The sequence below is a fragment of the Dermacentor andersoni genome, chromosome 5, assembly GCF_023375885.2.
Source record: "Dermacentor andersoni chromosome 5, qqDerAnde1_hic_scaffold, whole genome shotgun sequence".
In the NCBI taxonomy this organism is placed as follows: domain Eukaryota; kingdom Metazoa; phylum Arthropoda; class Arachnida; order Ixodida; family Ixodidae; genus Dermacentor; species Dermacentor andersoni.
The window spans coordinates 173,199,335-173,224,050 of NC_092818.1; the positions used below are offsets into that span (position 1 = coordinate 173,199,335).

General features: G+C 45.2%; 2 long non-coding RNA genes across 2 annotated transcripts; both read left to right on the forward strand.

The window, feature by feature from the left end:
- Nucleotides 1-288: 288 nt before the first annotated feature.
- Nucleotides 289-15,239, forward strand: LOC129384826 (uncharacterized). The gene is made up of 5 exons (XR_008612459.1): nt 289-337; nt 862-965; nt 5,851-5,919; nt 7,207-7,244; nt 14,926-15,239. It is a non-coding gene; the product is annotated as an uncharacterized lncRNA (long non-coding RNA).
- Nucleotides 15,240-18,168: 2,929 nt separating this feature from the next.
- Nucleotides 18,169-21,595, forward strand: LOC129384827 (uncharacterized). Its single transcript, XR_008612460.2, has 3 exons — nt 18,169-18,246; nt 18,832-18,872; nt 20,390-21,595. It is a non-coding gene; the product is annotated as an uncharacterized lncRNA (long non-coding RNA).
- Nucleotides 21,596-24,716: the final 3,121 nt, after the last annotated feature.

Genomic DNA, 24,716 nt, shown 5'->3' on the forward strand with positions numbered 1-24,716 from the left:
TGTTCAATTTCTTTCTCTATGGCTAAACAGCTGTGTTCAGGGGCGAAAGGGGAGTAAGTATGGTTGTTGGATGTTTCAGCATGGCTGCAAAGCTTTTCAAACAACAGTGTAGAGCTGGCGTTGATCATCTACATTGATTACCTACTTACCAAACCATAACATTCGGTAATTTTAATTGGGGAGTAAGCGTATATAAAAAAGTACGAGACCACCTGAGTTTTCTATGAGAACATGGCCGATCCCCCACGGTGGATATGTGCCATTTTTACAGAGAACCATCATCATCATCATTAGCATCAGCATGGAACGTGTGACGAAGACGACGGGCGGAGTTCAGGTACGTACACAGTGCGCTGTTCTTCTACAGCAGAGTTTTTGCTTTCTTTAGAAAATGCGAACGCGCGAATGCTTGCCGGTCGACTAGGATTAAATTTTACTATTGAGCTAATGTAATAAAGAACCGCAGCCGCAGGCAATAAGGCTTCTGAAGTGGCCGTGGCAACTTTAGAAGCCTTATTCAGCAACATAAGGGCAGTTCAGATGCATGAGGTATGCTTGATATGACCCACCCTGATGCGACTTGAGGTGCCTGTTGAAAGCCTGGTAATTATCAGGCACTGTGACAGCATTTAATTCAGATATCATCACAACGCATAAGCAAACAGAACACTCGTGCTCTTTCATCTGTTCAACCATGCTTTTTTCATGTTCGTGTTCCGTTTTCAGGGCCGCTATGTGTCTTAAAATTGACAGTTCTCAAAATTGACACAACTGAGAGTATAATTGATTAACTGAATAAATGTTTCCTTAAGTGGATGGTGGTTAGTCGATTAGTAAAATATAACCTCTCTATATGTGCAGCTGCAGGTCCAGTAGCGTGTCCGCAAACCGTCGACTTCCAACGTAACTACACGGTGGCCAGCGGCTGTCGACGGCGCCAAATTGGCGTTCGGCATAGCAGCAGGGTAAACTATTTTCGTTGTGTGAACCGAAACGTTTATACAGAGACTGCTATGTTGGAGAGGATTATGCAGATCATGCCCGACCTGAAAAATATTTTCTGACGAAGGCTTCTTATTGGACTGAGGCATATTTAACTGCATCCAAAGAAATGTCAGACAACGAGAAGCATACAGGATGCTCACGTTCTGCCCTGTGTTCCTCTCGTTCTAGTCTCCACGCAGCCCGCTGTCATTATCGATGTTATGAAACTTGATCCGACCACCATAAACGACAGTGATGCGGTGGCACAAACCACTGTGGACGGTGAGGCAAAGCATATAGATGACACAAGCAAATTACTGGAGGTGGTGAAGCCAGGTGCTCTGATGACCTTCTGAACATTATAAGGTGTTATCGCTATATCACGCCTTATCCATCCACTTCGAACCATTATCAACCGTGATCAACCATATTTCAGTGGCAGCTTCGTTTGGCGTGGTCGCGTGGGCTCTGTCTTAAAGGTGATCTGCGATGGGGACAGAGTGCGCCGACTGCTGATAGCTTCGTATGCGCTGTGTTCTCGCCGCTTAGGTTGCGTTGCAGCTAGAAGCCGTGCGAAGGTCAATTCTCTCGCCGCTGCAGGCCCTATATTGAGAGCAATCGTCTCACGTGACGGACTGAAGGAGCGACGGGTTTTCTCGTTAGGTATATAAGCAGCTCGATCATGGATCACGAACCAACAAGTGCAAAATTTTTCTTCTAATAGTGCTGTGAATTGGGCTAGTTGCAAACAGGAGTACGATGAATGGGACCAAAGAAAGAATATACGAAGGAAGTGATAATTTGGCAGATGAACCAATGTTCTTTCACTGATAAATCACGGCTTCAGTGTGTTAGTTACCTTAGGTACCAGTTAAAATAACATGAAGGGAACAGACACTGAAGCCAGAGAGAAACTAAAGGGGAAATTATCTGTTATTTTTATCTAAATGTAGAAAGCACTAAAGAAAACTGAAATGAAAGCAGACGAAAAGACATGCTATGGGGGAGGCAGACCCATGGCTTCCGCGTTGTTCGTGCTAGAGTGTGTACCATGCGGTGCCTTAGGAAATAAATCCACATGGTTATTATCCAGCTCCAGGCCACTCTGTTAGGTATTTACATATGTACAGGATTGACCCTGGAATTGTTAATCAAGGCCGCTAGCGGCCAAGGCAGCAAATGAGGGATATCTTTTTACCTGCAGGCATCACCTCGTACGTGAGCTTAGGAACAGGCAACCGGCCTAAAAAATTTAACAACGATTAAGATACTTCTTTATGCAAAATTAGAGCGCAGCTGTATACGTGTTTCGATTTCGGGATATATTGATTGGCACGGACAATGTGTCTCATGCGGCACGTTGCAAACAGAGCGAATTGTGGCGCGACTGCCTCGCAAATCGGGAGATCGCGAGAAGCAGCACGTGGGTGACGCGCGGGTGCGATTCACAGCAGCCGCCGCAGACAGACTTCGCAGACGACGTGCGCTACTCTGGCGCCAACTCGTAGCCATCGTCTTCGCAGTGCGCCTCTTGCACGGCATTAGGCTTTTCTTCTCACGCTTTCGCCATACCCGCCTCCGCTTTCCGCCTCATGCTTCCACTGCTCTCTTTGCTCCTGCCGCTTTTTTCATCCCTCGCTGCGCTCCGCGTCCGGTCTTTCATTTGCTGCGCTCGTTCGCTCGGTTATGCGGACGCCATGCTCGCCGCAAGAACGGACGCCTAACAGCCGAGTTCTAGAAATCGGAGAACACCTATAGATACTTCTCAGGAGTTGCGAATGCGAAAGTATTAATGTCCAGTTGAACGCCGCTGACGATTTTATGAAATTCCTTCAATATAACTACCCCAATGCAGCTGTTTCTGTAGGTTTGATAAACATAAGGATTATTATTTTCGAGGTTTAATTTCTATGCTAATATACGTTATTCCACAGAAACACTTTCAAATACGTCAATAGGTGTTATTTTCAGGAACCGAAACTTTGGTAAGAGCTTGCCACTCCAAGAATTCACCCATCTGTGTATAATTTAGCTTGTGTTTAACATACAGCGTCTTCTGTATTTCTGCAAGTCGCTGGATTCAAGCAAGGCCGCGCTCTAACGCTGCAGCAACTCAGCACGTTCGTGCTGGTAATGGACCCGTACGCTAGCGGTCCGCGCACATTTTGCAAAAGCTTTTCTGTGCACGCTTGTGATAAATGTTGTTGCCCGAAAGACCTTCACTGAAGTAGTAGTCGCGTCAACCGCAGTGAAGGGGGAGCTGTGGATTTCTCCCTAAAATTTGCACTAAAGATGATGGTCTGCCAATTGCTTTCTTGCAAACTTTACTAAATATTTACTGATTTACTTTACTGCCCCTGTTTCTAAACTGGAAGTAAACGGTAAAGATGTGGATGGATCAGAATTGGCTGACGCATTTTATAATTGATATGATAACGACCGGAACTCCGGCTGATGCGTGCGAATACGTAAGTGTTCACAACGCTCAATCATTGTACTTGCGTCCTGTCACCACCAACGAAATCTTATCAATAATATAAAAAATAGCGCCAGTTATGATGTTGACGAAATTCAAATATGTCCAGCCAAAGACGTGCCTGATGTTATCGCGCCGATTTTAGCAGATATCGTTAACATTTGTTTAACTAACTCTGTCTGTCCTTAAATTATGCAAATAGCAAAAGTGACCGTGCTTTACAAAAAAGGTGACCAAAATAACTTTGGCAATTATAGGCAAGTGTCTATCTTGCCCCTGTGTTCAAAAGCCTTCGAAAAAATTCTGCACACTCGATTTCCAACTCTCATTGATAAATATAATGTATTTACATCTAATCAATTTGGTTTTCGTAAAAATAAATCAGTTGAACTGGCGCTGCTGGAACAAAAAGTGTATAATCTTAAACAATTTGAAGATAAGGCGCTCGTACTTGGTATTTTTATTGATTTTTTAAAGGCCTCTGATTTAGTAAACCATAAAACATTGTTAAGAAAATTGCATTGCTATGGTATCCGTGGACAAGCCTTAACGCGTATTGACTTTTAGCTATCAAACAGACAGCAGGTCGTTCAGATAAGCGACTCTACTTCCGGAGTGAACATTATTGAACATGTATCTTAATGAAATTGTAAATATTAATTGCGAGGCCAAATACATAATATATGCTGATGATACCAGCATACTTTTTTCAGGGCATGATATTCACGAGCTTATAAGAACTTGTAATCACACAATGAAAACGCTAGAGGAATGGTCAGCAGCAAATGCTATCCGTTAAAGCGAAAATAAAACAAAAGCTGTTATATTCCGACCAAAAAATAAAATTATTGCATCTCATGAAGACATAGTGCTGAGTACTCACACTATTGAAATAGTTGACCATTTTAAATGTCTGGGCATATTTTTTCCCGCGAATATGTGCTGGGATTACCACGTAAGACATGTCCTGCAAAAATAAGCTCAGGTGACAGGTGTAATTGGTCGGCTTGGATACTTCCAAAAGGAATCAAGCTTCTGCTCTATCCCTCGCTCTTTAACTCTCGTTAAAATTATTGCCACCTTGTATGGGGCACAACGATGGTCACTAATCTTAATCAAATATACTTGGTTCAGAAAAAAATGTATTAGGCATATTTTCTATGCGCACTTTGTGGCATCTACTAATGTTTTATTCTGCATTTGAGGAATAGTTAAAGTACACCAGACATACAATTATACGTTAAGCAGAAAATTCAAATTGGAAACTCGTAAGAACATAACAAATTTGCGTGTTTTGGCTAATTTAAGAATTAGGCATTTAAGTTATCCCACGCGTCATGGAGTAGACTGGTAAGTAGACACAGTAGATTAAACTTCGGTAAAGAGCGCTTGTCTTACACTCTTCCTCCCTTTTGAATCACTATGACCTTTACCATTTTGACTTCTTTGACTGTTCATATCAGGATATCCGCAAGTTATATACAGTGATGTATAGCTCTGACATTTCTACTGCTTAACACTTGTTTTTATTACAAACCTTTTCTCATTTATCAAATCCATAATCATATCGAATTGTTTCATCTGGTTGTATGTAACTGTTTGTAACAAGTTAATTTTTGTGCTGTTTTGTTTCTTGTATTTTCAGTGTATTTATTCTAGATATTTGCAATTTGATAGCATTTCAGATATTCATTTTCTCTAAGAAGCTGTTTTGTACTTATGTTTTTTTGACGATTGCAACAACTGCTTTAATTTTTCTGTATTAACTTTACATTTTCATAGCTTAGTGTGTGCCCTATAGTACAGCGCTGTCTGTTAAGTTGCAATTTTTGATTTATTTTGCGGTAGTGCTATTACCTCTCCGAAAGTTACCTGTGACCTAGTCAAGCAGTCCTGACAAACAGCTTCTTATCACAGTCTCTCTTGCTGTATCTTTGACAGAATAAATAGAAACTTGATTGATTGTTAAGTCAGAAATGTTCGTGCTGAATTTTAACTTACGCGCTAATTTCGGCAAAAGGGTTCACGGGAAAGTTTCTGTGAGGCTACTGCACAATATTAGGGAGGATTTTAAAAGTTTGTTTACTAGTGTATCAGCCAGACTTGCAAAAAAATATGCACTCAATATTGCGCGCCACGCTAATGATATCAAGCGTAACAAGAAAACACTGCATTACTGATGTTACGAAACCTCGTCTTCAGTCTCAGATGGGTCAGGCAAAGCGGCCATAGATCAACAAAGATAAATCGTGAGGCTAAGTTAAATGCGATATTTTCAGGAATCGTGGCAAAAACTAGAGATTGGTACAGAGTTTGTACCGCACCTGGGCAAATCGTGCGGCAAATACGGTACGCTAATCTCGCCTTGCACTTTGATGCCTTGTTTGCAGGGAGACAGGCTGCCAAGTACACTGCGGGAACGCAGTCGAATTCGGGAAGCTTCTTCGGAATAGACCGTGGTATGTCCTCTGGGTGTTCATGCTTTTGTAGATTATGTAGAGAGTTGTGGTGCTTACGCGTTTCCCTTGTGTACTAACTGCAGTTGCCAGAAAGTCTTCTGAAGCGGGGGGGGGGGGGGGGGGGGGGGGCAAACGCGGTGGCTGACAGCTAAGCAATCATGTCAGCATTTCTCTGTCATCAGCGGTCGCAGGCTGCCATGATTTATCGTCTGCGAACAATACGCGCCTTACATGCACCCAAAATGAAGCTAAAATACGTGCGCGTGGTTTTTTTTTTCGGTGCTGATGGCGTTTTAACACTAAGATCTAAATGGCAACTTATACTACGGAGTAAAATGACCATAAGTGGCCGCAAGTAGGGAACGATCCCACAACCTCAGCGAAGGTTGTGGGATTGTTCCCCACCTGCGGCAAGTTGTTTTTTTCATTCACTTTTATTTCCATAATTTATCGTTTCTTTATTTTATTTATTAAGCACAAGTAATTTCCCCTATGTTGTCCTTGGTGTCAGTGTTTATTGGAAAATAGCGATGAGGAGCATAAGCCAACAACTTTGAAAAACGACATAACTTGAAAGCAGGAGTGAGAGCATCAATGACTTTTGTGGCCGGAATCGTAAAGGGGTAGCATAAGGAAGGGCAATACTTAGCTTAGGGAGCCCAGAGTTCACAATTTCAGCAAGGATGTGAACGTAGTGTCCAAGTGGCATTCCACGGTTCGAACCTTCTCACCAGTCTCAACCTCTTCAGCGTAGTTCCTTACGCTGTAGGTCGAACTTACTGCGACGTACTTGTAATTAGCACACCAGTGCTAGAAAAGCAAATATGCAGTGAAGTTGCCGCACTCTTACCTTATAATACGCACAACTTGCATCAAAATAGAAAGAGCGATGAAAGAAATTATCTACCCGTACGGCCGCAGCGGAATACAAGCAGAGCGGCCAACCTTATGCTGCGTACGCCTAATTCCAAAATATGGTGGTGGAGAAAGATGTAGTATTTAACATTCAGAGTTTTCTAGCGGTGTCGAAAGGAAATACCTTATTTATTTGCCTAAGGGCGCCGCTGTAACATAGCATAAGACTCTTCCCGTAAATGGCTGCCACCAGCAAGACTACACTATCGTTACAAAGCACATACCAGTATTTAGCCGATTACAGGCGCCCATAGAGCAACTGCTCTGCTTAAGGATCACTATGCATTGGCCATATCTTATTCTGCCCCCAAACCCTTAGCGAATCGAGATGTGTCGGTTTTCACGACGCACCCCACTTTTCTATTTTTGCAGAGACGAGATGTTTCTCCTGTCCCTTTGTTCTATGTTCCGTGAGTATATTAAAAATTTGACGCAGATGATTTTTAATGCGCCATAGCTGTTTAGCTGCAATTAGTTTTAGAATGAGGTAAAAAAAGAACGTTTTAATGATTGAGCATTAAAATATTGTTCATTGCCACATTGCGGAGAATAGTTACTGCTACGATGAAAGCGCTAGTTACACAGTATCGAATGCACTGTCTCTTCTTTCCTGTTTGACGCAGAGGTAAACAATTCTTAGGAATTAAGAAATGTCAGCATAACAACACACACAGACCCACCATCTAAAGGAAGGCGATCGGCTGCGTTCGGGAATGCTGACCAAAGTACAAAATGTTGGCACAGCGTTGTGTCGCTGCTTGCCACTTATTGTGTACGTGGCGTGCGAAGTGAAGAGTAGTTATGAAATCGCTATTGGGCCGCAACCTAACTATAAACCACTTGAAAAACACAACAGGAAATTTCAATCTGTCGTATTTTGGGACGTTGTTTCTGTCGTTCTGTTGTCTGTAGTGTGACGTCCTGTAGTCGAAAGGTCTGTAGTGCTTGACTAATATTTAGTTAAAAATTGACGGAGACCTCTTTAATGCTATGTAAATTTTTTGTGCAGAAAAGAAAAAAAATATGAAAAATTTTCCTGGCGGAAATTCTAACTTGGGAACTAAGGATTCCGAGCCAAATATCTTACCACTGCACCACGCCTAACATGTCTCCAAGACTGCGTTTTGGCTATGTCAACAGTAAGAATCTTTGTCTGCGTTGATGTTTACATTTGCATATTATGAGCCAAGATGCGCTTTCACTCCACCGCGTCAACTGCCGCATCTCTAGAAGAGCAAAAGTGTTTTTACCATCAACAGGTACATCGTGGAGTGCTAGAACATCAATTCTACTGTACGATATCCATATTAAATGAGAAATTCAGAAATAGACAACGGTGTCCGGGGACACTGTTAGGGGAGTTACTGCTAATTCGACAGTTGTCTCTCGCTGTTTACATTTCTGAGCACGCATATAATTCGTGTTTTCAATGCGAAATAGCTACATAAACATTCGTGGATGAGTGTTCATTCTGACAGCATACTGGCTTTTCACGGCAGCGCTGTACCAGAATAATGGCACCCGAGCGAGACAGGTTTTCACGCAACTTTATCGAACAACCCAAAACTTCTATTTGCTTCGCAAAAGCTTATACAATATTTCTAGGAAATTAACTGATGCGTCAGTGTAACGGCACATGCAAGTCCACACGCCTGTGTGCCACATCTTTCCAAATAAAACGTATACGCGGCCATTCCCGCAGATGGTATGATTTCGATCAGCGGCCAATTTGGAGGAGGCCGGTAGGGCGTTGCTGGTGCCTCGTCGTCACGGTACAATTATAACAATTGGCCACGTCGACTTTAATATCGGTGTCGGTGCTATCAGCATTGCCGGCTTCAGAGAAGCACGACTGAATACCGCGCTAGAGAAAAGTACAGTGTACACCACCGATGCGAAACTGACATACAATTTTAAAGCGTCGCGACGGAAAGCGCTTCTGTCGCGGCGTCAGAACTTATGTCGCTGCGACAGGAAGTGGCACATTTCTAACGCCACGACAGAAAATGTGTAGTCCCGACAGAGAGTTCCTGTCGTAACGTCAGAGTCGCTGTCACGATAGAAAGTTGTTGTCATGACTTCAGAGCTCTTGTTGTCGCGACAGAACGTTTCTGTTGCGACTTCAGAACTCTTGGCCATCGCGACCGAATATTTCAGTTGCCAAGTCAGAGTTGCTGTCGTAACGTCAGAGTCGCTGTCACGATAGAAAACTGTTGTCACGACTTCACAACTCTTGGTCTTCGCGACAGAATGTTTCTGTGGCGACATCAGAATTTCTGTCGTAACGTCAGAAATGTCTGTTGCAACTTCAGAAACGTCAGGAGCTTCTGGTGTACAATAGAAATTTCTGTAGTCGCGACAGAAATTTCTGTAGTTGCGACAGGAATTCCTGTTGTCTTTTTCAACTGGGAAGAGCGGTTTCCTTCGTCCTGATGGCTTATTGTTTAAGTCCACCTCCATCTCTGGCTGGTGCACGAACTCGACGGGGTAAGGCCTAACCCAAGCTTCGCTAAACAGGATCAACATTAACTGAAACTTCACGTGCACTGCTTGAGAGGACTGAAGCTCGTGCATTTCAACTTCGAAGGCATGTCGACACATTCTGAGCGCGAATAATTATATTTGCAAGTGAATGAGCTATCGGTTCCACGGCAGATCACGTAAGGTTCGGTCAAGCTATCACGGTCGGCGCGCTGATTTTGTCGGTGCTGTCGACTCGAGAGCCCGTCGCGCTATATGACAACTCGCACCGGTCGGTTGCGTCGTTGTCGGCCTAATACGATGAAATAGTCTCAGTGACACAGTGCTGAATAGTCGGCCAATCGTTGGCGTCAGCGTCTTGTCGGTCTCGTATCGCCCCAATGTTACCAGGCCTTAAAACAGTGCATGAAGTCAGGCACGCGCTGCCACCACCAGCAACAGTGGGCCGACGCTACAAGAAGACTGCGTCAGCAACGTGTTTTTGAAGTGTCGCCCAAGTGTAGCCTAGGGGTTTATCGATAAATTTGACAGTCGTCAATGCAAGGCGGCAACTACGTTGTTCATGGTGCAGTCCGGACGAAGCCCTGGCCCTTTTCTATTTCAAAGTGGAGTTGCAGTCTTACGCACGTTTTCGGCACCGCACCGACGTCGAGCTACCAGCCGAGTTTCAACGCGGTACATGGCACGAGCGTTTGCAACAGCGCGCGTCCAAGCACTTTCTTTTTTCGGGGTACGTTCCCGCGATATCGGGCCGCGCGGCCGCGCGCGCGTCCCTTCCAAAACGTTTCGCGACTAATCCGCTAGGGCAGGGCGCTTGCGCCGTCGGATTGCGAAATTTCAGCGTATCACGTTTGACAGCGGCCGCCAGAGACCCCCGCCCGCTCATCCAGCATACGCTGCAAAAGGCATGATAGCCGGTCGGGTGGCTTTCGCTTTGCCACCTTCGCGTTCGCGCCGCGCTGGTAGCACTAGTTTTTAACGAGCGCTGTTATCAAAGGACGCTAGAAAGTAAGCTTCCCTCGCCCTCTATATATTCGGCGCAAGCGAGCGGCAGCGCGCGCCGACGGTGGCAGCAGCCCCTCGATAGCGGAGCGCAGTCGCCCCAGGGGTGAATCTCCGCATGTCTGCCATTGGCTGTTTTTAAGCAGACGCTTTTTCGACGCTAGCACCAAGGTCCCGTTCAGTTACGGCCCTAGCAGGAGGGCGATAATTTGGCAAAATGGCGGCGCACACAAATGTTTACATTCTTATGGCAATAGGAACAGCAGCCGCGCGGTGCCTCCTCACCCTAGCTCTCTTTGTTTCTTTTTGCTTTTTGTTTTTATCAAGACGACCCGCTCCGCTCCCTCTTCCCCCTTCGCCATGCCCTACGCACCTTCACTTTTGCTTTCTTTTTGCCTGATCGCGGCGCGTATTTCTTTCTCGCGCGCACACTTTACTCCAGGAATTGTTTGTGAACTGATGCGTTGCGCCTTTAGGTTCCTTATGCGTTAGCACGCACGCAGTCTTGTCCATATTATGAGAATGCTAGTATATGCCAGAACATTGGGACATTTGTGTTATATCGCGATCAGAAGTGTAAGTGTGACACCGGTATAACCAGCTACGAAAAGCAACGCAGCTATTCAGTCGGTGGGGCGATTCACGTATTGCGTTAGGAAGAGGCTGTTTCTCCAGATAAGATTATGATTTGGGCGAGCTTATATGAACGCATGATAACATGCTATGCAAAAAAGAAAAATTCTAGTGGAACCATTCACGATGAGTGGGTCTCGTAAATTAGGTGCAATGATGTTGAGGCCGTTGAGAAACATTTCGGTGTTCTTTCGCTGATTTTTGTCAAAATGTTCTTTAGGTAAGCTCGATTCTGAATGAAAAAAAAACATTCCACAGAAACACTTAGGACTACATAGGACTACTTACGAATGGAAAGGCGAATGCATTATACTGTTTGTAGACCTGGGAATGTCAAGAACGCGCTCATTGCACGCATGAACGCGCTCATGAACGCATGCACTAAGCACACACTCACCCCCGTGTTCAGAAATGCATCTTGAAGCCCCTGCTTGACTTGATTTAAATGACACTTGTCGTGAACGCCCTAAAAGAAACACAATGAGCGTCTTGGGCGCGTTAGTACCAGGCGCCATTTATATTAAGTCAAGCATGAGCTTCACGTTAGGACACATTTCAGAATACGAGGGTCCGTCAACCAGAACCGTGAAAATTCGCCGTGGCGTCAGGGAAGCCTGCTTGTGTCGCACCCCGGAGGCCCGGGTTTGATTCTCACTCAGACCGAAATGTACCAAATTTTCAACGCCATTAATTTAGTTTGTTTGCAGAAACCTGCTTGATAAATTTGACATCAAACCGATCATTTTTGTTGTGATAACAATTATATGGACACTCCAGGCGGATTTCTGCCGTCGACGTCACCGTCGCCGTGAGTTTCCGTATGAGGGAAAGCGTGTGAGGGTGAGCCGGCGAACGCGTTTCAATCTCGCGTGCCTGAGCGAGGAACGCGGCCCGGATGCGTATTTCCAACTGCTCGTAGGTACAACGGGGCGTGGAACTTGCGGAGACGACGGACGTTTGCGCGCATGCGCGAGTGAGGGCGGGTGCGAGAGAGAAAATGTGGGGAGTTTTGATTCTTGAAAATACGACTCTGCCTAGGTACTACGGAGGAGTCCCTTGGGGCGCGGTGTATGCGCTTTTCCCTAGGCGCGCCGTGCCGGCAGAAGTCGCGGGGCGCGGTTGTGCTGAACTTAGCATCGCAAGTTGGCGGCTCGACGCAATCATATTTAATCGATCATGTTTTTACTAATGAAAACAACGTGTCATTATTTCGCATTATTGGCGGCGCCTCCAGGACACCAAAGCGGCAACGGGGATATCAAAGCTAGAAGCCGGACTGGTCCGTGGGTTGGGGCTCACAGAGGCCTGCGCGTGCCAGGGGAGTATAAGATCGGCTGTCCGCTATCGCGGACAGCCAATGTTTTATGCGAACACCCCCAGGCACGCTTCGGCCTCTGCGAGCCCCAACCCACGGGCCGCCCGGCTTCCAGCTTTGATCCCCCCGCTACCGCTTGGGTGCCCCGGAGATCCTGCGCCGCCTGCTTTAATATAACCTCAGGTGCTCTCCTGAGGCCTCCGTTTGCCGGTTACATGTGCCCTCCTGGAGCAGTGCTTGTAAAAAATCCGATCTATCGTCGCGACGAAAAATTCGACCCGCGACTTATAAAACACCAGTCAGAACATTGTCCCTTCAGACACAGCGATCACCAAGCGGCGTCCGCGCCCACTGCCTCACCGCGCGGGCAGCCAGCGGCGGAGCGTATAAACCAACTCGACCGAACTCCGCAATGCCGGCATGTCAGGGGACAAACGAATACAACGCAATCTAAAAAACCTCCTCCGTAGTGCCTAGGCTGAGTCATATATTCAAGGAGCAAAAGCCCCCAGATTTTCTCTCTCGCGCCCGCTCTTACTCGCGCCTGCGCAGAAACGTCGAGCTCCGTCAAAAGTGGCACGCCCCGTTGTACCTACGAGCAATTCTAAATACGCGGCCCCGGATGCGTGCCCTCTCCTGTGGCGCGCGAGGCAAGGAGGTGAGGCGTGGGAGGAGGGGCGTTCTTCTCCGGCGGCTGCTACGGTGCCTCGATGCCCTGCTCGCCCGTCGCTCCGTGCAGAGTCACTGGGGTCCGTAATAGATACAATGGAGGTGGGCAAGTGGTTCCAATCATTACAAGTTTGAGGAATTAAGGAATGAACTTTTTCCTTAAATCCCCCATAAATTGTATATTTATGGAAATAAAGGCATATTGGTATTGTATTGTATAAAGTGTTGGTTAATGTGGCAAGGAGAAACAAACACTTTATAACGGTGGTCAGTACGAGAGGATATTGCTACGAAACAGTCACCAGGCTGCACTGAAGAGGAGGAAGACGACGTGGACCCGCATCATTCTTCGTGAGGTCGAAGCGGCACAACCGGCGGCCCCTTCATTCCTGTCACCTGATCATTCTCCGGTGACAATCTTCTTGATACAGGCCGTCGTCCGTCAAGATTTGTCCAACGTCGGCCCGCAATCCATTCGTTCCGTACGCTCGGAACCTCTCTCTCCACGCACGTCCCCACCGCGCTTTTCTTACTCTTAGGAGAGAGCAACACCTCTGAATGGCGAACCGTGGACGACAAGCCGATCTGTTTTAACTGCCGACGCATTGGACATGTCGCTCGCCACTGCCGCAGCCGCTGGAGTTCTCCGACCCGCTATTCTCCTGATTACCAACCCTCGCCCCTCTAGCGCATCCTTTTCCTTCGCCCCTTCTATGCCCGCTCCATCATCTGACCCTGCGACACCTTTGACACTACCCCGTACCTCCACCAAATTAATGTTACGTGTAGCTGTAGCCCAATGCTATATACAATTTATTTAGAGGAAGCTAACGGAAGGCCAAAATGGCGACGCTATATCAAGCGGGTCCACGTCGTCTTCCTCCTCTCCAGTGCAGCCACACTGTGGTGGCTGTTTCGTAGCAATATGAATTAAGGGTGGGAAAGTAATTCTTGCTTAAGACGAGGACTATGGTAGTAAATCTTGTGAAGTAAGGAGGGACGTGCTATTTTCCAGCGTGAGGAAAGGGATGGAAGCTGTAACGTTGTTTTCATAGACGAAACACTGGAAAGACGGAAGCAGTTGAAAAAAAATGGAGCGTGCGCTACGATGCTGCACAGCTTCAAGGTGACTAATAAGGCTTTCAAAAAATGGATCCCACACAGCTGATGAATATTCTGGTTTGGAACGATCAAAAGTGTTATAAAGAAGTAGTTTAAGAGAAGAAGGGGCCATCGCTTAGTCAGTAAACGAATGTTCACAAGTTTATACGACCGATAAAACTACTATCCTTACTTCGTACAGCTATCTACTAATTTGCTACCGCAACCAGTGCTCGGCATTTCCGGCGGAACTACGAATTTTTTGACATGTTCCTAATTTTTGCGCCGTCGGTCATTTCTGGTAGCATCTTTCGCCCACGCCGACGCCCACGGATCTTCGCGTAATAGGACATATCTTTCTTTCGTAATAAGTAGAATTTGCACTTACAAATGAAGAAGCAATGTACTCGTATAGGAGCCAACATGTTATTTTAGATCAATTTGCTTTCCGTAGTTTTTTTTTTATTTGCAGCCCGTCGCGGCAGCCTCACATGTATGCTGACGCGAGCGAACACCACAGGCGCGCAGGGAAGCATAGAAGCAACACGCGGAGTGATAAATTTTGGTGAGCGTACTTCTTGCGTTGCTTCCACCTCGTTGCACCTGATGAATGAAACGGAGTATAAGTACTGCACTGTCTAATCACCGTATGCAGAAATTGGCGTTAAGTTGAAGCTCATGCTTGACTTGGTCAAAATAACGCCAAAAAGCAATGATCGTCTGGGGTACTTCCGCGCCAGGTATCATCTAAGTCAAGTCAATCATTGGCTCGCTATACGCAAAACTTATTCTCGCACAAGTTGCTTTGAAGTTCAGCTGCAGCAAGCGGGAATCTAGTCCGCGGCTGTTGTGCTCAGCGTTCACAATTTCTCTTGCCGCTTACTTTGCAGTTGGAGCATGGTTACTTGTGGAGGCGACGAAGTGGCTTCTGGACTTCGCGGGATTCGGACCGATGGGAGTGAAACCGCACAGTCTTGCAGCCGCGTGGCACGCTGCAAATCATGGTCGGATCAGGAAGAACAGCCAATTCGCCAACCTGCAACGTTTGGGAATGAGAGGGCTGCCTACCCCGTCGAAGATAGTTCTGGCTAGCGGCGGAGCATTCATTGGATTCAGACTCGTACGATAAATGTCGGGCAGGCTCCGTCGAAATCACCTGCACGTGGAGCGCTGTGCGCAATAAAATTCCAGTAGATGCCTCGCTGGATTGACTATAGAGACAGCGGAGAGGCGAAATACAAATCCAAAGCCAATCACATAACCTGCCATAACCTAGCTCATAATCGCGTTATTTACTCGTGTCTGTATGCGTTAAGATTTATATGCCGGAGGAAAAGTCGCAGGCTAAGTACTGGTCCTCAAAGCAGCGAGTAGATAACATGAATATAAGATGAGGTAAGTAATGTCGGGCTGCTGTCGTCATCTAACTGTATTTATCGAAATCGACCATGACAGAGAGAGAATAAACGTTCTTACTGCGTGAATGCAGCTTTGGAGAGGCGTCCTCATTCCAGAATGCCTTGAGTTCGGGCCGCGTCCTAGGCCCTCGCGGCCGACTTGTGGTGCATTTTGGAGAAAATCTTCGACTTCGCTGACGCAGGAAGCCTAGCTATGCTTCATTGGCAACAGTTTCGCTCATTAGAGAAAAAGGGGGTGAGGGAGACAAATATGCCACTTCCTAAGACAACACCGGCTATCATTTCAATTAGGGCCTACAGATTTTCTTTAACTGCTGGTCCGTGGTGGACGGCAATTGTTACTGTTTGCATTTCATTATTACGCTCGAAACCCGCGCCTTTAATTACATTTTGTGCGTTGTACAACGACCAATATGTTAAAATGACCCCCCCCCCCCCCGATATTTCAGGGCGCTTTTGTATGAGGTTCTCATAATAGCGCTCGATTGCTTAGTAACTTGGCATACAATGACTCCAATGACCACGGAGAGATGAAGGATGACGGCGACCACAGCACGGCGGCTCGATACACTGCGGAGCTATTCGTATTTTGGCATCTCAACGCACTTTCGTCTATGTGGCCTTGGTCTCTTGACGCTCCCACAACAGATGGTTAGCGTGCGGTGCATGTCGGGCATTTCGCAGGGTCTTCTGAGATCCGCCATGGTTTCTTAGTGGCTGTGGTATTGAGCTACTTAGCACGAGGTCGCGGCATCGAATCCCGGCCACGGCGGTCGCATTTCGATGGGGGCGAAATGCAAAAACACCCGTGAACTAAGATTTGGGTGCACGTTAAAGAACCCCATGTGGTCCAAATTTTCGGACTCTCCCACTAGGGCGTGCCTCATAATGAGATCGTGATTTTGGCGCGTGTAACCGTTAAGGTTCTTTTTTTTTAACGAATTCAAAGGCCGTGTCGCACGGGCAGATTATGGAACGTGTAAAAGTACGCCCGAGTCTGAATTTTCCGGAAAGAGACGAGTTTCATTCAAATTCGCCTGCATGGCCATTGGTGAATGTAATGGTGCTACGTACACTTGTGGATAAGCAGAAAAATATGAGCGTTGGAAAGGTCAGAGATGTAAAAATAATTTTGCAAGGCGTAATTTAAAATTGCAAACGACATAATAAACATAGACGATGAGCAAACGAGAACAAGGTGGAAGCAGGAGCCAACGTTTTGACAAGTGGAGTTGTCTTCTTCAAAGTGGCATACGCTTTCCTCGCCACAGTATATATAGGAAGAGGGGTTCTTCTAAAGGGGAAAGGGCGTAAGGCGGGTGGGTGCGGCAAGGAGCGAACGTGTGTTAGCGCGTCGAACTGAGAATAAAGGAGTGAATAAATATAGGTGTTCCCCAACATAAATGTGCAACGAAATATGTTAAAGTATAATATAGTGTAGTAAAGTTAAGTATGTGTGCGATTCTTGTCCCCGCTCACGAAATCGGTGAATTGATGGAATGCAAGGTGTACTAATTCCGTTATGAAGCTGCACTCAGTAGAATGCTATAACTTGGGAATGCAGTAGTTGGTTGGTTTTTCCTCATATGTCGGCGCAACCCACTCTGTTGGATCGGCGAAGAATTCTGATGTTCTTGTGGTCAAGAATACAAAGTTTATGTGGGTAAACTTAGGTCGAAAAAGAATTGTCACTCCACATATAAAGCTAAGCGTTGCCGAATATAAATAGGAAGTATATTTTACTCGTAAAAGCTATTGCAACAGTAAAGTAAATAAATAAAAGCTACTAAAAAAGAGCAGGACCCGTATTCCCAAGAAAGTTCTTGTGCTAGAACTGTCCGTAAAATAATATTCCAGCCAATCCCGATGCTGGTCATATTGTTAGCGGACGAAATTGGCCAATGGCGAAAAGCGCTTACGAGCAGAAACTTTTCTGAATTCGGCCTCTGATATTTAGTTCTTTCTGTGGTCTGTGAAGCAGAAAAGGCCCGATTGCTCCGTTTTCATCCTATATTATAAGGTTATCATTTATCATTTTCGCAACTGCTTGAGACAAGCCTCTAACTGACATATTTATTGTCTAATTTTGGGCCCCATGATAAAAAACGCTCGGCAACGCGTGGTGAACGGTACCTTAGCACTGTTCGCCAATAATGCTGTCTAGAGAAAAGTCTTATTTTTTATTTTTTATTAGGAATTGAGACCACAACCACCAAGAGAAGTACTCTCACTTAGTGCATCGACACCACGGAGGGAAGACAAAAACTGCCGGATTTACTGTTGGCTACAGCCATCGTAATACTCTCTAGCTGGCTATGATTATCGTTACGAAACAAAAATATTGTCTTGTGACTGCCTACCCTACCTTAACCACTTCTTATGGTTCACGAACTTATATAATTAGCGTTCCACGACAACGAATTTTAAAACTTGCGTTCAATAATTAGCCGGTTCCTTTTACCACATTCTCTGTTTGCCTTCTCTTAGTTGTCTGTGGCATGCGTGAACATTTCATTATTTTCGCAAGGCTCTGATTATAAGTTGCTTTGTTTTACTGATGACTGATTTCGCTTGTATTGTAGTTCATCGTTTTGTTCTCGTAATACTAGCCGCTTTGTGCCCTATCCTCGACAGTTAGTATGCGCCGTTTTTGGAAGAAACTATCGTCATCCAGATCATAATCATTATCATCAACAACTTCCACATTAGCATCATTAACACCAAGGGATCTTTAAGTGCGGCGGTGAAGTGGCTTCCAACGCGTAGCCTTCCTTGACGTTGGTGCCTTAACTAGTGAGTCCCATCCCTTATATGTCGCAAGGCCTTGTTATTGCGAAGCAGCCATTTGCGATTTCTGTCGTGCAGCATACTATCACAAATCAAAGGGGCTGCATGAGGCTGGAATAAGAAAGCAAATGTGCCACATGTGTATTACGCAAGTTTTATTGTTCTCTGGTTCATTTGCATTGCGTATAAAGCACTTGAAAGAACCTAGAAGGGCACTTAGGACACCGTTAAAGCTATTTCCTGTCATGGATTGCTGCTAACTATCACAACAGCTTCAATGTTTGAAAAATAATTCATTGCTCTGATAAAATGACGAAAAATTTGTCCAATATACGCAGCGACATTGTAAAGAGCCCGAACCGGGTATCTCTAAAAAACCATCAAAATAAGTTCAAAATTCTGTCATGTCTATTGCATGCACTGTTAGAATATCATGCGGTACAACTTCTTCATTTTAATCTGACAAATGTTTCACCAATAAGTGCATGTCTGCGAGAACTTGTTGTACCTAATATTGCGCTCTATGTGGCGAGTTTTTGTTCATTGAGCATAAAATTTTAGGTGACATGAAGGTTGCGTTTTACTTTGCAGAACCACCATGACTGTTCTCCGGGGTGTTCTCTACATGGCCAGTAAGCAGATAAAACTTGTGAAAGCTTTTAATTAGCAGATGTGAAAGGGCCTACAGCAAAATAATTACGAGGTGAAATAAAAACGAAAACATAATATGATTTTAAATAGGTGCGAGTAAAAGAACAGATGAGAGCAAGAAAATATATTGGCAAGTCCTCTTCTTTCAATGTACCTCGAAGCGCGTGATTTGACTTCGAACGACCTAGGGAGTCTTGATATGCGGACATCCAAAGCTCAACACTCAACTCTCTACTTCGCTTTGTTTGCAACAATGCGTAAATATTTTTTGTGTCGGATATGACACCTTTTTTGGCAAAATTAGCTCATTGTTGGAGCTGATTATTATAGGGTCACATGATTATTATTGATACGGAATAAAGCGTAAGCGCAAAAACTTCCATCTTCACTTAACCAACAGGACGCCTCAACGAAATTACTCGCTTTCTTACGCGTTCGTGACCATATCTTATTGTGGTAAACTACATTACATGTCGAATTTTCGCATTTTTATTCTTGTTTGGGTATGCTGCCTCTGACAAATAAGTAGCGTTAGGTTTTTGAAAACAAAAGAAAATGATTGCAAGTGATCGTTTTAAGAAAACTTTCAGCGTCTTTAACTTTCAATACTTTCCGCTACTCATGAACTTCTATTGACCGCTCCCATGGTGTTCTTGGCGCTTGTTATGCTTATTCAAGGTAGGCGCTCGTCTGTGCGTGCAGCAGTATCCTAAGCTTCAGAAATTTTTTATCCAATATAGTGCTTATGATCTTGACCCCGTACAATAATCCTTATCTATCTCCTGTGAACGTCATTTATTTATCAACGTGCTCTCATTATACTTTCCTGTCAGAAACGGCATAGTATGTCACGCTGAGTCGCGCACAACCTACTTAATCTGAAAGCATGCACCTGGAACATCCAGGTACTTTAAGGTCTTGAATGCTCGCGCGTGTTGTCGTGGCATAAAGTTCCTGACAGGAAACTAGCACGCACAGGGTGCTAATAAAAGAAGTGCGCCAGAGATTTGTGACAATTATTGCTGTGGGACAAAATGAGCTTCAAACGGCGCAAGAATTTCTAGTGCAAAATGGTCTAGCGTCTTAATGTAGGATCTACTTTTCGGAAGTCCTTCTTAATCGAATACGTTTGCGCGTCTTCCCTCACGACCCGTGTTGTCTAGTGATGGCGGTCCACTTGCGCTTCGCGCGGCCGCATGCGGTAGTGCACAAGGGTGCGGCTTATTGCATTAAAACACGCACCTCGTGGCACGCAACCTCTCATTGCGCAACCTATCTAGTGCGGCCGTGCTACTCTTCCTAATTTTGATCGTCATTTTAGCCCGTACTCATAACGTGGATAGTAGGTTCAGCATTTTTCATTTACATGCAACATATATTGTTTATATGGATACAGCGGATGCCTATGCAAAGTTCTTCAACGTTTTAGGTGTAATGTGAAAGTCCCGAGCTAAGGCTTACACGTTCATCACCGCCATCTTTTACTTGTGGCTCGCAGTTGGAGCTTGGCTGGGCCTGCGCACACCACGATTCCTGCTCTATGTGGCAGGATTTCGGAAGGAGGGAGTAAAGTCTGGCAGTTGCGCCGCAAAATGGCAGTCAAGTATCCGTGGCAAGGTCCAAAAGAGCCACATGTTCGCCGAGTTCCAGCGATGGGGCGTGGCGGGCCCCCCGGCTATAGTTTCATACAACTGCGCCATAATAGCACTCCACTGGAGCCTGTACCTTGCACGATAGCTGCTCGATAACAGGCATGCCAAATGCGTGATTCGACTGGAGAACCACTAGCAGCTGTAATACCTGTTTGGAACGGTTTCTCGTTCAATTCCACAAAAATTTGTGTCTGGCTCTCAGTGGTTTCTAAAAGGTAAACGATCTGGAATGCGAGTCCCATCAAGGGACGAACGGACGGTGAAAATGGGTAGTGCACTCCTTTATCAAGCAATAATTCAATCACTGAATAAATCACACCATTTCATTATCAGCGCAAATTGACGCCATGAGGGCAAAAAAGCCTACTTACCAAATGTAAAAAAAAAAACGTTACGTCGAAGCAGATAAGGAGTTCCCTAAAGAACAACATTATAATGGTAAAATGTCGCTCAGCAATGCAGTGATATAAGAGGAGGGTAGCTATATCCACGAAGCTACCGCGGCAGATCTCATGTTTCTTACGCCTATTTGTTCTCAGGACTTAGAACTACACTGAACCCATCAGCTGCAAGTTGCTACCGAAAAAAAAACCCCAGCTTATTCCAATCTTCAAATCCCAGGTGCAGACACGCACTGATTCCAAAGAGATGTTTATCCAGGACGGGCATTTATACCATCATAATCGACAAGTTCAATGGCAATCACCGATGCAAACATTAATGCCTGGCATGTTCACCTAAAGTGATTGCTTCCAAAGGTGTAAAAAAGCCGTGTCTTCTTTTTACCACAAAGCCCAGACACTCCTCTCAAGAAGTTCGTCTAGAGTACGGCTTTTTCAAAAGTTTCTTGAATCGATCATTTACAACCCCGCCCTTCCCTCGTCTCCCAGGCATTTTCAACTAATTTTAGATTCTCTCGGGAAAACAATCAAATTCGTTATCCCCAGACACTTTCTCCTTTAGCACGATTCTGTCTCTGTAAAAATTTAAATCTCGTAGCTTCCATTTTTGGTTAGAATCCTCAGAAAACATCTGAAACGATAATATCTTATCACACACCTTCGCCTTTACTACAAAGCTGTTAGGGCTTATACCGGCGGTCCCACTTGGACCAAGATTTAAAAAAAAGAAACACAAGAAATCGTACCGACTGCATAGTAGGTGTAGTCGTGTGTACTAAGAGCCAGTTATTTCTTCATCACGAAGTATTACCTTTTTAATTGTTTTTAATTATCGAACTTTTTAATTGTTGCTTGAATCACGAAGATATCAGTTACAAAGTTGTAGGGCACCTCAATTAACCTCCGAATCAAGCACGTGTTTCGTGCTCAGCTTTGTCTCGTTGGTTATTCCGAGAAAAAACAAAAACGATCGGAACATCCAAAATACGAAATACATACGCGCTCGCGCACCTCTACTCAAGCAGTCTCAAGCGAATAGCCACGGATAAACGCCTTTAATAGCGGCGGCCGCTTCATACAGAGCTTCACGCTATGTGATGGTCGCGGCATCATGAGAACACGCCGCTGACGCCTTGATAAGCGTAGCGGAGCCATAGTGGGCGAAGGCGGGATTTCAAAGCCGGGAAACCTTGACGGCGCACTTGGGACTATAATTTTGCGCACTCATCTTGTTCAGTAGATAGGCATGCCCAGAACGTATGTTCTTTTTGTTCCCTTTAGCAATAGAAACAAACCTTGCACAGGCTATGTCCATCTAATGCATTTTGGCAGATCTGTACGGCCAACATATGCTGTTGTCGATTACGTAAATCATTTTAGCTTACGTCTCAGTGCATAGGTAATAACGGCAGATCTCAATGGTACTACGCCAGTGACCTGCTCTTCAAGAAGACAGCCATGCCCTTCACAAATGACCAGAAGGCTAAAATGATCCTGGCTCGGGTGGGGCGGAGAGGGGGGGGGGGCGGGGGCGGCGCATGGCGACAAGAGGAAGGCAGCCAAGCTATTCCGAATGTGGCATTGCGCAGGACGACCTAGTCCGTCAGCAATACTTAGAGCGTACGAAGTCCTTTGCGAGACGGGTAGCTTTACAAGAAAGCGACACAGGACTGCGATGGTAGCTCAAGAAGCGGAAACGGATGTTTTGGAATTCTTTTTTGCTAACTCTCATGGTAGTGCGTGCGACGCCGGTGCGTAGGCCGAAACCTCAAGGTCATCCGTGGGGACGATTCTTAAAAGAAAAGGTCATATGCACCCGTACTATGTACATCTTCATTAAAAATTTGAAGACAAAGATTTTGAAAACAGACTTTGCTAATTGGATATACGCGGAATGTGAAGAAGGACCAGACTTTCTAACTCGCGTGCTTTGGATGGAGAGGCTAATTTCTCCAGAAACGCACAAGTTACTCTGCACAGCGCGCCCTACTGCAGTGATAGGAATCCCCACTGGCTGGCACAAACACGACACCAGTACCAGTGGTCGTATAATGTGTGGTGTGGTATTTTTGATGGGAACATCATCGGACCCATCTTTTTTGACAACGCATTAACGACGCAACGCTACGTCAATGACATCCTCGAGGACCCCGTGAACGACGTCAGTTGCAATGTTCCGCTTGCGTACCTTCGGAACATCCGGTTTCAACACGATGGTGCTCCTGCGCATAGTAGTAGTCAGTCTCGAACGTGGCTCGACAAGTCTTCTGCTGGACAGTGGATTGGCCGGCACGGACCTGTACTTTGACCTGCAAGGTTGCCGGACATGACACCACTGGACTTCTTCTTGTGGGACTATGTGAAATATCTCATGTGTGGCAGCGAAACTACCACACCGGTCGCCCTAAAGGCAAACATAAGCAGACTCTGCCGCGAGATTCCAACGAGTTGGTCAAAGCTGCAACAGCACAAGTATTTGAAAGAAGCAAGAACTGTATTGCTTAACGGTTCCCTGTTTGAGCACGCGATATAGGTGGCAGTGGAAAGTAACCGCTCAAAAGTGGTGTAAAACGTGACTGTTTAATGCACCTTCATTATGTACGTCACCCTATTCTTACATACGAAAGCTTGAGACAAAGATAGAAATAGGTAAAAAACCGATTTGTGTTGCCTCTTTTTTCATTGTTCTGGAGACAGGAAGGGTAAATGGCTAAACGAGTAGCGCCTTTGGATGTTTCTTTGTGGGCGGCTGAGATGTTTTACGTGCTTTTGGTTTATTTTTTATTTAAATGAACTCTTGAGTAGCTCTTTTCTGTTTTTTCGAGAGCTACCTTTTTCTTTTTTTTCGTTCTCTTTAGTGCACTGTCGTTTTTTTTTTCTTTTTTGAACATTGGTTGATTTTTTTTTAGCTTTCTTTCATGGTACACGGGGGTTTAAGCTATACCGAGTGCCTCAAGATCGAGGCCAACATTCTTGCGTCCGCCGATGCTGACGCTTATTGCACCACGCTAGTTAGGTCGCGAAACCTCTCGAGCCATCGTACCTCACGAAGCCTTATACGATGCGGCAATAAACGATTGAAGCAGTATCTCTTCTAAAGATTTCTTGGAGGCACTTGAGTAGTAGCGCACGATCACGCATCTATTTCATATGTCGCGTATTTCGCGGGCTTTTATTTTTTCTTGGAAAAAACTACCAAGCCTACTTCAGCACGAAATAAATGCTTGATTTTCAGTTATTTAAGGAGCCCTACAACTTCGTAATTGAAATTTATGCGATTCAAGCAATAATTAAATTGTTCAGTAATTAAAACAATTAATTATTACTTCGTGATGAAAAAAAAATAATGGCCGTAAGTACATACGACAGCCGCTACTATGCAGTCGGTACGATTTCTCTAGACACCTCCCTTCTTTTTTTTTAAAAAATCTTGGTCCAAGTTAACTGGGACGCCCGGTATAAAGTCACGTAGCCTCCAATGTATCACTAAAACATCCTTGAAACGCGCTCATGCTAAGTAATTTCGTCACAAAAACTAAAGACCTGCATACTCTTTTACCTGATAACTTAAATTTAACTGTTTAATCGAGGGAGTACTGATAGTGAAGTACTCATCGCTTCCAATCTTTGTATTCACATAGCCTTCACGCGTCTTATGCAGTTATTCGCTGGAAGCGACGAAAAATGTGGTTGCCTGTACCGGATATTTATACAATGGCGTGGCTGATTCGAGATCAAGTCTTTGTCTAATCAGACTGCGTCCGCAAAGCGA